General features: G+C 61.2%; 2 non-coding genes across 2 annotated transcripts; both read left to right on the top strand.

The window, feature by feature from the left end:
• The first annotated feature begins 4,803 nt into the window (after positions 1-4,803).
• Positions 4,804-4,922, top strand: LOC131868101 (5S ribosomal RNA). Its single transcript, XR_009366594.1, has one exon. It is a non-coding gene; the product is annotated as a 5S ribosomal RNA (ribosomal RNA).
• A 5,914-nt stretch (positions 4,923-10,836) lies between these two features.
• On the top strand, positions 10,837-10,955 carry LOC131868100 (5S ribosomal RNA). The gene has a single exon (XR_009366593.1). It is a non-coding gene; the product is annotated as a 5S ribosomal RNA (ribosomal RNA).
• Positions 10,956-12,772: the final 1,817 nt, after the last annotated feature.

Here is a 12,772-nt window from a genome sequence, read left to right as displayed (position 1 = left end):
CTCAACCCGGGGAGTCGACCCAACGAAGCATACACCTCCCCTATATAAGCTATTTGTCCGATTCCCACACCTGTGTAGCTTGCACCTCCGATCAGGACATCGACCCCAACTTCCGAACTCGACTAAAAAGACCGCACCAGCACCTTGGTGTGCACCTTGCAACGCACAGTGCCAACATTCGCCTTCCTGCACATGGCAGGTCATCGGACCCAAATTCCGACCTCATGAGCATACCTACTAATCGAATCGGTCATCGGACCCAACTTCCGACTTCATCCATACCGTAGGGTCTTTGAGGTTGGCGCGGTGCGCTCAACCTGGGGAGTCGACCCATCGAAGCATACACCTCCCCTATATAAGCTATTTGTCCGATTCCGACACCTGTGTAGTTTGCACCTCCGCTCAGGACATCGACCCCAACTTCCGAACTCGCCTGCAACGACCGAACCAGCGCCTTGGTGCGCACCAAAAGTGCGCACTTTTGGAGGGCACTTTTGTGCGCTCCAAAGGTGCGCACTTTTGGAGGGCACTTTTGTGCGCTCCAAAGGTGCGCACTTTTGGAGGGCACTTTTTGGAGGGCACTTTTGTGCGCTCCAAAGGTGCGCACTTTTGGAGGGCACTTTTTGGAGGGCACTTTTCTGCGCTCCAAAGGTGCGCACTTTTGGAGGGCACTTTTTGGAGGGCACTTTTCTGCGCTCCAAAGGTGCGCACTTTTGGAGGGCACTTTTTGGAGGGCACTTTTCTGCGCTCCAAAGGTGCGCACTTTTGGAGGGCACTTTTTGGAGGGCACTTTTCTGCGCTCCAAAGGTGCGCACTTTTGGAGGGCACTTTTGTGCACTCCAAAGGTGCACACTTTTGGAGGGCACTTTTTGGAGGGCACTTTTCTGCACTCCAAAGGTGCGCACTTTTGGAGGGCACTTTTTGGAGGGCACTTTTGTGCGCTCCAAAGGTGCGCACTTTTGGAGGGCACTTTTTGGAGGGCACTTTTGTGCGCTCCAAAGGTGCGCACTTTTGGAGGGCACTTTTGTGCACTCCAAAGGTGCGCACTTTTGGAGGGCACTTTTCCTGCGCTCCAAAGGTGCACACCTAGGTGAGCACCTTCGACCACACCTTGTAGCACACCAAACTCTGACTTTCGACTTCATCCGCAATGCAGGGTCTTTGAGGTTGGCGCAATGCGCACAACCAGGGGAGTCGACCCATCAAACCCAACACCTCCCCTATATAAGCTATTTGTCTGATTCTCATACATGCGTAGCCTGCAGGAGCAATTAGGACATCGACCCCAACTTTCGGCTTCTAAACGAAAACAAGGTCTTTGAGGTTGGTGTAATGCGAACAACTAGGGGAGTCAACCCATCAAACCCAACACCTCCCCTATATAAGCTATTTGTCTGATTCTCATACATGTGTAGTCTACAGGAGCAATTAGGACATCGACCCCAACTTTTGACTTCTTAACGAAAACAAGGTCTTTGAGGTTGACGTAATGCGCACAACCAGGGGAGTCGACCCATCAAACCCAACACCTCCCCTATATAAGCTATTTGTCCGATTCTCATACATGTGTAGCCTACAGGAGCCATTAGGACATTGACCCCAACTTTTGACTTCTTAACGAAAACAAGGTCTTTGAGGTTGGCGTAATGCGCACAACCAAGGGAGTTGACCCATCAAACCCAACACCTCCCCTATATAAGCTATTTGTCTGATTCTCATACATGTGTAGCCTGCAACAACGATTAGGACATCCACCCCAACTTCTGAATTCGTCTGCGTTGACCGCACCAAAGGTGCACGCCTTGGTGCTCACCAAAATCCGACTTCCGACTTCTTCTGCTATGCGGGGTCTTTGAGGTTGGCGCAGTGCGCACAACCAGGGGAGTCAACCCACCGAATGCAACACCTCCCCTATATAAGCTATTTGTCTGATTCTCATACATGCGTAGACTGCAGCAATGATTAGGACATCCACCCCAACTTTTGACTTCTTAAACAAGACAGGGTCTTTGAAGTTGGTGCAGTGCACACAACCAGGGGAGTCGACCCATCAAACGCAACACCTCCCCTATATAAAGCTATTTGTCCGATTCTCATACGTGTAGTCTGCAGCAGCGATTAGGACATCGACCCCAACTTCCGAATTCGTTTGCATTGACCGCACCAAAGGTGCACGCCTTGGTGTGCACCTTGGAGTGCACTTTGGTGCTCACCTCGGTGCACACTTTGGTGTGCACCTCGGTGTGCACCAAAGGTGCGCACCTTGGAGCGCACCAAAGGTGTACACTTTGGAGCGCACCACATAGGGTCTTTGAGAGGTTGGCGCAGTGCGCACACCAAGGTGGGTGTTGAGGTGCGTGCCGAGGTGGGTGGGTGCTAGGGTGCGCTCCATGGTGGGTGCCAGGGTGGGTGCGTGCTAGGGTGGATTCCAAAGAGGGTCATAGGGTGGGTGCCAAGGTGGGTTGGTGATATAGTGGGTTCAAAGGTGGGTACTAGGGTGGGTTCCAAGGTGGGTCACAAGTTGGGTGCCAGGATGCGTGGGTGTTAGGTTGGGTGCCAAGGTGGGCTCCTGCGTGGGTGGGTGCTAGGGTGGGTTTCAAGGTGGACGCGAGGGCGGGTGCCAAGGTGGGTAACAAGTTGGGTGTTAGGATGGGTGAGTGCTAGAGTGGGTGCCAAGGTGGGTGGGTGCTAAGGTGGATGCCAAGGTGGTTCACAGGGTGGGTGGGTTCTAGGGTGAGTTCCAAGGTGGGTCACAGGTTTAGTGCTAGGGTGCGTGTCAAGGCGGGTGTCGAGGTGCCTGGGTGCTAGGGTGTGGATGCCAATGTGGGTCATAGGGTGGGTACTAGGGTGGGCTGCAATGTGGGTGCCAAGGTGGGTAACATGCTCGGTTGGTTCTAAATTGGGTGTCAGGGTGGGTGTGCACCCACCTTGCCCGAGGTGGGTGCCAAGGTGCCAGTGTGGGTGGGTGCTAAGGTGGATGCCAAGGTGGGTGAGAAGGTGGGTGATAGGTTGAGTGGTAGGATGGGTGGGTGCCAAGATGGGTCACAGGGTGGGTGCAAGGGTGGGTAGGTGCTAGGGTTGGTGTCAGGGTGGGTGGGTGCTAGGTTGGGTTCCAAGGTGGGTGCGAGGGTGAGTGTCAAGGTGGGTCACAGGTTAGGTGCTAGGATGGGTGAGTGCTAGGGTGCAAAGGTGCCAGAATGGGTGCTAGGATGGGTCGATGCTAGGGTGAGTGGCAAGGTGGGTCCACAAGTGTCAAGGTGGGTGCCGAGGTGGGTGCCAACTTGGGTTCCAAGGTGGGTGCCAAGTGGGCGACTGCTATGGTGGATGCCAAGGTGGGTCACGGGGTGGGTGCCAAGTTGCTAGGTTGTGTTCCAAGGTGGGTGCCAACGTGGCTGCTAGGGTGCGTGGGTTAAAGGGTGTGTCACAACGTGGGTGCCAGGATGGGTGCGCACCCACACTGGCCAAGACGGGTGCAAGGTTGGGTTCCAAGCCCGGTCACAGGCTGGGTGCTAGGATGGGTGGGTGCCAAGGTGGGCACCAGGGTGGGTGCACCCACCCTGGCCAAGGTGGGTCACGGGGTGGGTCCTAGGGTGGGTAACAGGGTGGGTACTAAGGTGCGTGCCAAGGTGGGTCATGGGGTGGGTGCCAAGGTGGGCACCAGGGTGGGTGTGCACCAACCCTAGCCAGGGTAGGTCACGGGGTGGTTGTCGGGGTGGGCGTCAAGGAGCCAAGGTGGGTGGCAAGTAGCCAAGTTGCGTGCCAAGGTGGGTGTCGGGGTGGGTGCCAAGGATCCAAGGTGGGTGCCAAGGAACCAAGGTGGGTGTCTGGGTGGGTGCCGAGGTGGGAGCCAGGGTGGGTCCCAAGGTGAGTGCAAAGGTGGGTGCCAGGGTCAAGGTGAGTGCCAATGTGGGTTCCAAGGTGCCAGGGTCAGGGTGAGTGCCAATGTGGGTTCAAAGGTGCTAAGTTGGGTGCGAGGTTGGGTGCGAGGGTGGGTGGGTGCCAAGGTGTGCTAGGTGGAAGCCCGGGTGGGTCGGCATCCCATGGGTGTCGAGTTGGGTGCCTGATGGGTGCTTCTTGTCAAGTTTTAGTCGTCGGGACTCATTTCGAGCCTTAGAGGTCGTTTCTTGTCCGGTTGCCCTGTCTTCGACCTGGGAACCCAATTTTGGTCCTCGGGTCCCATTTTTTTTTGTCTCGCATCCCACTTTTGGCCTGTGGCCTTTTCGGGGTCGATTCTCGTTTTGGGCATCAGAGCATGTTTCTTCTCCTAAAACCCAATATTTGTTTATTAAGTCTCGGAACACATTTTTGTTCTCGTGGACCCATCATGGGTCTTGGAACGCATTTGTGGTCCTTGGGTCCCATTTTGCATCCCGAAACTTGTGTTTTGGTGCTTGATCCCTATTTTGGGTGCCCACCTTGCACCAAGTGCGCACCCGGGGCAAACCGAGCGCCTTGGTGCACCGGGGCAAGATCGAGCGTGCACCCGAGGCGCCCCGAACATGCACCAAGGTGCACTCGGCCCACATGTGAGCGCAGGTCGTTGCGCCCGAGGTGGTGTGTGGGCACCGCGTTGCAGACGGGACACTGCACGCACACGACGCCCCGTCCAGGTGCACGCACGTAGGCCGGGCCGGGTGCACACCCGACGCCCTAGCAAGGTGCGCGCACCCGGGCAGGGCTCACACTTGGCGAACGGGGCGCACTTCGCGAGGGAGGGTGTGCACCTCGACGGGGGTGGGTGGCCGGGGTGGATTCGCACGTGGGTCGCGGTTTGCTAAGTACACACTGCGACAAGCTCATAACGGGTGCGATCATACCAGCGTTAGTGCACCGGATCCCATCAGAACTCCGCAGTTAAGCGCGCTTGGGCCGGAGTAGTACTGGGATGGGTGACCTCCCGGGAAGTCCCGGTGTTGCACCCTTTCTTAGTTTTTCGCCGGGCGTCGCAATGCTATTTGAATAAACCTTTTGCCCGTTTGCGTTCTCGTCGGGGCCGGGCCGGGCCGGGGTGCGCTGCCCGCACTACCGCGCGCGCGGGGGCGACACCGAGCGCGCACCCGAGGTGCCCCGAGCACACAGGCCACGGTGCAACCCGGGCGTTGTGCGCGCACCCCGGTGCGCCCGAGGTGCTGCGCGCGCACCCAGGTGAAATCGGTGTGCACCTCGGCCAGTGCGCGCTCGGTCGAGTCGCGCACGTTGGCCAAGGTGCACGGTGATGTTTCTTACTCTAAGGTTCCGCACCAGACGCCCGGGACAGGTGAGCGAAGCTGGGCGGGGCCGGGTGCGCGGCCGGGGCAGGTGCACGCAGCTGGAGAGAGCTTTGGAGCACACCAGAGGTGCGCACCTTGGAGCACACTTCGGAGCGCACCAATGATGCGCTCCATTCAAAAGTTTCCTGAAAAGGCAAAAAAAGTTGAGATTATAGAATTTCCCACTTGAGAGATTGTAAAAAAAAAAAATTTAAAATGAAGGAAACGCGGGTGCCAAGGTGTGCGCGCCCGGGTGCGCAGCCCAGCCAAGGTGTGCGCACCAAGGCGCCCACCCTGGCGAAGGTGCACGCAAGGTGCGCACCCGAGGCAAACCGGACAATTAACCCAACTTTCGACTTCGCGCGCACCTGCGCACCTTGGAGCGCACTTCGGAGCGCTCCTTGGTGCGCACCAATCTTGGGCACCTCGGAGTGCACCATGGCGCCCACCAAGGTGCGCACCCGGGGCAAACCGAGCTCCGACTTCGTGCGCACCTTGGAGCGCACGAAAGGTGCGCACCATGGCGCCCACCAAGGTGCGCAGCCCAGCCAAGGCGTGCGCATCAAGGTGCGCACCCTGGCGAAGGTGCGCACCCGGGGCAAACCGAGCTCCGACTTCGTGCGCACCTTGGAGCGCACAAAGGGTGCGCAACCCAGCCAAGGTGTGCGCACCCCGGGCAAACCGAGCTCCGAATCGTGCGCACCTTGGAGCACACTTCGGAGCCCTCCTTGGTGCGCACCGATGTTGCGCACCTCGGAGCGCACCCGGGGAAAACAATGCAATTAACCCGACTTTCGACTTCGTGGGCACCTCGGAGCGCTCTCGGGTTCGCACCTCGGAGCACACCGAGGTGCGCACCTTTGATGCGCTGCCTTCACCAATTTCCAGAAAAGGCAAGAAAACATTGAGAAGGTGTGCGCACCGAGGTGCCCACCCTGGCGAAGGTGCACGCGAGGTGCGCACCCGGGGCAAACCGGGCTCCGACTTCGTGCACGCCATGCTGCGCACCTTGGAGGGCCATGGTGCGCACCTTGGAGCACACTTCGGAGCGCTCAATGGTGCCCAACCCAGCCAAGGTGCCCACCGCGGCGAAGGTGCACGCGAGGTGCGCACCCGGGGCAAACCGGGCTCCGACTTCGTGCACGCCGCACCTTGGAGCACACTTCGGAGCGCTCCTTGGTGCGCACCAGGGCGCGCAACCCAGCCGAGGTGCCCACCCCGGCGAAGGTGCACGCGGGGTGCGCACCCGGGGCAAACCGGGCTCCGACTTCGTGCACGCCATGGTGCCCACCGCGCCAAGGTGCACGCGAGGTGCGCACCCGGGGCAAACCGGGCTCCGACTTCGTGCACGCCGCACCTTGGAGCACACTTCGGAGCGCTCCTTGGTGCGCACCAGGGCGCGCAACCCAGCCGAGGTGCCCACCCCGGCGAAGGTGCACGCGAGGTGCGCACCCGGGGCAAACCGGGCTCCGACTTCGTGCACGCCATGGTGCCCACCGCGGCGAAGGTGCACGCGAGGTGCGCACCCGGGGCAAACCGGGCTCCGACTTCGTGCACGCCGCACCTTGGAGCACACTTCGGAGCGCTCCTTGGTGCGCACCATGGTGCCCACCAGGGCGCGCAACCCCGCCGAAGGTGCACGCGAGGTGCGCACCCGGGGCAAACCGGGCTCCGACTTCGTGCACGCCGCACCTTGGAGCACACTTCGGAGCGCTCCTTGGTGCGCACCAGGGCGCGCAACCCCGCCGAAGGTGCACGCGAGGTGCGCACCCGGGGCAAACCGGGCTCCGACTTCGTGCACGCCATGGTGCGCACCAGGGTGCCCACCGCGGCGAAGGTGCGCACCCGGGGCAAACCAGGCTCCGACTTCGTGCACGCCGCACCTTGGAGCACACTTCGGAGCGCTCCTTGGTGCGCACCAGGGCGCGCAACCCAGCCGAGGTGCCCACCCCGGCGAAGGTGCACGCGAGGTGCGCACCCGGGGCAAACCGGGCTCCGACTTCGTGCACGCCATGGTGCCCACCGCGGCGAAGGTGCGCACCCGGGGCAAACCGGGCTAGGACTTCGTGCACGCCGCACCTTGGAGCACACTTTGGAGCGCTCCTTGGTGCGCACCATGGTGCCCACCAGGCCGCGCAACCCAGCCAAGGTGTGCGCACCAAGGTGCACGCGAGGTGCGCACCCGGGGCAAACCGGGGTCCGGCTTCGTGCACGCCGCACCTTGGAGCACACATCGGGGCGCTCCCGGGTTCGCACCGGCGTTGCGCACCGTGGTGGGCACCTCGGAGCGCACCGTGGTGGGCACCTCGGAGCACACCAAGGTGGGCAGCGAGGTGCGCACCTTTGATGCGATGCCTTCACTAATTTCCATAAAAGGCAAAAAAAAACGAGATTTTAAAATTTCCGTTTTGAAAGATAGTGAGAAAAAGGGAATGCTGGTGCCATCTTGAGCCCGCCCTGGTGCGCAGCCCAGCCAAGGTGTGCGCACCAAGGTGCCCACCCTGGCGAAGGTGCGCGCCCGGGCAATTAACCCAACTTCCAACTTCGCGCGCGCCAGGGTGGGAGCGCACCCAACAACCGGGCCTGGGAAGAGCCAATGCGAGAAACCCCACCAAACGCTCTGACAAAAAAAGAGGGGGCGCTCCAGTAACCCCGCTTCGGAGCGCACCCTGGGCAAACCCAGCCAGGGTGCCCACCCCGGCCAAGGTGCAGGCGAGGTGCGCACCCGGGGCAAACCGGGCTCCGACAACGTGCACGCCGCACCTTGGAGCACACTTCGTAGCGCTCCCGGGTGCGCACCTCAGAGCACACCAAGGTGGGCAGCGAGGTGCGCACCTTTGATGCGCTGCCTTCACTAATTTCCAGAAAAGGCAAAAAAAAGAGGAGATTTTAAAATTTCCGTTTTGAAAGATAGTGAAAAAAACGGAACGCGGGTGCCATCTTGAGCCCGCCCTGGTGCACAGCCCAGGTAAGGTGCCCACCCTGGCAAAGGTGCGCACCCGGGCAATTAACCCTACTTCCGACTTCGTGCGCGCCAGGGTGGCAACCGGGCCTGGGAAGAGCCAATGCGAGAAACCCCACCAAACGCTCCGACAAAAAAAGAGGCGGCGCTCCAATAACCCCGCTTCGGAGCGCAGCCGGGGCAAACCCAGCCAAGGTGCCCACCCCGACGAAGGTGCACGCGAGGTGCGCACCCGGGGCAAACCGGGCTCCGACAACGTGCACGCAGCACCTTGGAGCACACTTCGAAGCACTCCCGGGTGCCCACCGGCGTTGCGCACCGTGGTGGGCAGCGAGGTGCGCACCTTTGATGCGCTGCCTTCACTAATTTCCAGAAAAGGCAAAAAAAAATGAGATTTTAAAATTTCCGTTTTGAAAGATAGTGAAAAAAACGGAACGCGGGTGCCATCTTGAGCCCGCCCTGGTGCGCAGCCCAGGCAAGGCATGCGCACCAAGGTGCCCACCCGCGGTGCACGCCCGGGGCAAACCGGGCTCCGACTTCGTGCAGGCCGCACCTTGGAGCACACTTCGGAGCGCTCCTTGGTGCGCACCATGGTGCCCACCAGGGCGCACCCGGGGCAAACCGGGCTCCGACTTCGTGCACGCCGCACCTTGGAGCACACATCGGAGCGCTCCCAGGTTCGCACCAGCGTTGCGCACCTTTGATGCGCTGCCTTCACTAATTTCCAGAAAAGGCAAAAAAAAACGATATTTTAAAATTTCCGTTCTGAAAGATAGTGAAAAAAACGGAACGCGGGTGCCATCTTGAGCCCTTCCTGGTGCGCAGCCCAGGCAAGTTGTGCGCACCAAGGTGCCCACCCTGGCGGAGGTGCGCGCCCGGGGCAAACCGGGCTCCGACTTCGTGCACTGCATGGTGCCCACCAAGGCGCGCAACCCAGCCAAGGTGCCCACCGCAGCGAAGGTGCACGCGAGGTGCGCACCCGAGGTGCACACCCGGGGCAAACCGAGCTCCGACTTCGTGCACGCCGCACCTTGGAGCACACTTCAGAGCGCTCCTTGGTGCGCACCAGGGCGCGCAACCCAGCCAAGGTGCTCACCCCGGCGAAGGTGCACGCGAGGTGCGCACCCGGGGCAAGCCGGGCTCGGACTTCGTGCACGCCGCACCTTGGAGCACACATCGGAGCGCTCCCGGGTTCGCACCAGCATTGCGCACCTTTGATGCGCTGCCTTCACTAATTTCCAGAAAAGGCAAAAAAAAAAAAAAAACGAGATTTTAAAATTTCCGTTTTGAAAGATAGTGAAAAAAACGGAACGCGGGTGCCATCTTGAGCCCGCCCTGGTGTGCAGCCCAGGCAAGTTGTGCGCACCAAGGCACCCACCCTGGCCAAGGTGGGTCACGGGGTGGGTCCTAGGGTGGGTAACGGGGTGGGTACTAAGGTGCGTGCCAAGGTGGGTCATGGGGTGGGTGCCAAGGTGGGCACCAGGGTGGGTGTGCACCAACCCTAGCCAGGGTAGGTCACGGGGTGGTTGTCGGGGTGGGCGTCAAGGAGCCAAGGTGGGTGGCAAGTAGCCAAGTTGCGTGCCAAGGTGGGTGTCGGGGTGGGTGCCAAGGATCCAAGGTGGGTGCCAAGGAACCAAGGTGGGTGTCTGGGTGGGTGCCGAGGTGGGAGCCAGGGTGGGTCCCAAGGTGAGTGCAAAGGTGGGTGCCAGGGTCAAGGTGAGTGCCAATGTGGGTTCCAAGGTGCCAGGGTCAGGGTGAGTGCCAATGTGGGTTCAAAGGTGCTAAGTTGGGTGCGAGGTTGGGTGCGAGGGTGGGTGGGTGCCAAGGTGTGCTAGGTGGAAGCCCGGGTGGGTCGGCATCCCATGGGTGTCGAGTTGGGTGCCTGATGGGTGCTTCTTGTCAAGTTTTAGTCGTCGGGACTCATTTCGAGCCTTAGAGGTCGTTTCTTGTCCGGTTGCCCTGTCTTCGACCTGGGAACCCAATTTTGGTCCTCGGGTCCCATTTTTTTTTGTCTCGCATCCCACTTTTGGCCTGTGGCCTTTTCGGGGTCGATTCTCGTTTTGGGCATCAGAGCATGTTTCTTCTCCTAAAACCCAATATTTGTTTATTAAGTCTCGGAACACATTTTTGTTCTCGTGGACCCATCATGGGTCTTGGAACGCATTTGTGGTCCTTGGGTCCCATTTTGCATCCCGAAACTTGTGTTTTGGTGCTTGATCCCTATTTTGGGTGCCCACCTTGCACCAAGTGCGCACCCGGGGCAAACCGAGCGCCTTGGTGCACCGGGGCAAGATCGAGCGTGCACCCGAGGCGCCCCGAACATGCACCAAGGTGCACTCGGCCCACATGTGAGCGCAGGTCGTTGCGCCCGAGGTGGTGTGTGGGCACCGCGTTGCAGACGGGACACTGCACGCACACGACGCCCCGTCCAGGTGCACGCACGTAGGCCGGGCCGGGTGCACACCCGACGCCCTAGCAAGGTGCGCGCACCCGGGCAGGGCTCACACTTGGCGAACGGGGCGCACTTCGCGAGGGAGGGTGTGCACCTCGACGGGGGTGGGTGGCCGGGGTGGATTCGCACGTGGGTCGCGGTTTGCTAAGTACACACTGCGACAAGCTCATAACGGGTGCGATCATACCAGCGTTAGTGCACCGGATCCCATCAGAACTCCGCAGTTAAGCGCGCTTGGGCCGGAGTAGTACTGGGATGGGTGACCTCCCGGGAAGTCCCGGTGTTGCACCCTTTTTTAGTTTTTCGCCGGGCGTCGCAATGCTATTTGAATAAACCTTTTGCCCGTTTGCGTTCTCGTCGGGGCCGGGCCGGGCCGGGGTGCGCTGCCCGCACTACCGCGCGCGCGGGGGCGACACCGAGCGCGCACCCGAGGCGCCCCGAGCACACAGGCCACGGTGCAACCCGGGCGTTGTGCGCGCACCCCGGTGCGCCCGAGGTGCTGCGCGCGCACCCAGGTGAAATCGGTGTGCACCTCGGCCAGTGCGCGCTCGGTCGAGTCGCGCACGTTGGCCAAGGTGCACGGTGATGTTTCTTACTCTAAGGTTCCGCACCAGACGCCCGGGACAGGTGAGCGAAGCTGGGCGGGGCCGGGTGCGCGGCCGGGGCAGGTGCACGCAGCTGGAGAGAGCTTTGGAGCACACCAGAGGTGCGCACCTTGGAGCACACTTCGGAGCGCACCAATGATGCGCTCCATTCAAAAGTTTCCTGAAAAGGCAAAAAAAGTTGAGATTATAGAATTTCCCACTTGAGAGATTGTAAAAAAAAAAAATTTAAAATGAAGGAAACGCGGGTGCCAAGGTGTGCGCGCCCGGGTGCGCAGCCCAGCCAAGGTGTGCGCACCAAGGCGCCCACCCTGGCGAAGGTGCACGCAAGGTGCGCACCCGAGGCAAACCGGACAATTAACCCAACTTTCGACTTCGCGCGCACCTGCGCACCTTGGAGCGCACTTCGGAGCGCTCCTTGGTGCGCACCAATCTTGGGCACCTCGGAGTGCACCATGGCGCCCACCAAGGTGCGCACCCGGGGCAAACCGAGCTCCGACTTCGTGCGCACCTTGGAGCGCACGAAAGGTGCGCACCATGGCGCCCACCAAGGTGCGCAGCCCAGCCAAGGCGTGCGCATCAAGGTGCGCACCCTGGCGAAGGTGCGCACCCGGGGCAAACCGAGCTCCGACTTCGTGCGCACCTTGGAGCGCACAAAGGGTGCGCAACCCAGCCAAGGTGTGCGCACCCCGGGCAAACCGAGCTCCGAATCGTGCGCACCTTGGAGCACACTTCGGAGCCCTCCTTGGTGCGCACCGATGTTGCGCACCTCGGAGCGCACCCGGGGAAAACAATGCAATTAACCCGACTTTCGACTTCGTGGGCACCTCGGAGCGCTCTCGGGTTCGCACCTCGGAGCACACCGAGGTGCGCACCTTTGATGCGCTGCCTTCACCAATTTCCAGAAAAGGCAAGAAAACATTGAGAAGGTGTGCGCACCGAGGTGCCCACCCTGGCGAAGGTGCACGCGAGGTGCGCACCCGGGGCAAACCGGGCTCCGACTTCGTGCACGCCATGCTGCGCACCTTGGAGGGCCATGGTGCGCACCTTGGAGCACACTTCGGAGCGCTCAATGGTGCCCAACCCAGCCAAGGTGCCCACCGCGGCGAAGGTGCACGCGAGGTGCGCACCCGGGGCAAACCGGGCTCCGACTTCGTGCACGCCGCACCTTGGAGCACACTTCGGAGCGCTCCTTGGTGCGCACCAGGGCGCGCAACCCAGCCGAGGTGCCCACCCCGGCGAAGGTGCACGCGGGGTGCGCACCCGGGGCAAACCGGGCTCCGACTTCGTGCACGCCATGGTGCCCACCGCGCCAAGGTGCACGCGAGGTGCGCACCCGGGGCAAACCGGGCTCCGACTTCGTGCACGCCGCACCTTGGAGCACACTTCGGAGCGCTCCTTGGTGCGCACCAGGGCGCGCAACCCAGCCGAGGTGCCCACCCCGGCGAAGGTGCACGCGAGGTGCGCACCCGGGGCAAACCGGGCTCCGACTTCGTGCACGCCATGG

The sequence above is a fragment of the Cryptomeria japonica genome, unplaced genomic scaffold, assembly GCF_030272615.1.
Source record: "Cryptomeria japonica unplaced genomic scaffold, Sugi_1.0 HiC_scaffold_195, whole genome shotgun sequence".
Taxonomy (NCBI): Eukaryota; Viridiplantae; Streptophyta; class Pinopsida; order Cupressales; family Cupressaceae; genus Cryptomeria; species Cryptomeria japonica.
Note: the sequence above shows the minus strand (reverse complement) of the source record. Positions and strands in the feature narration are given on the sequence as shown.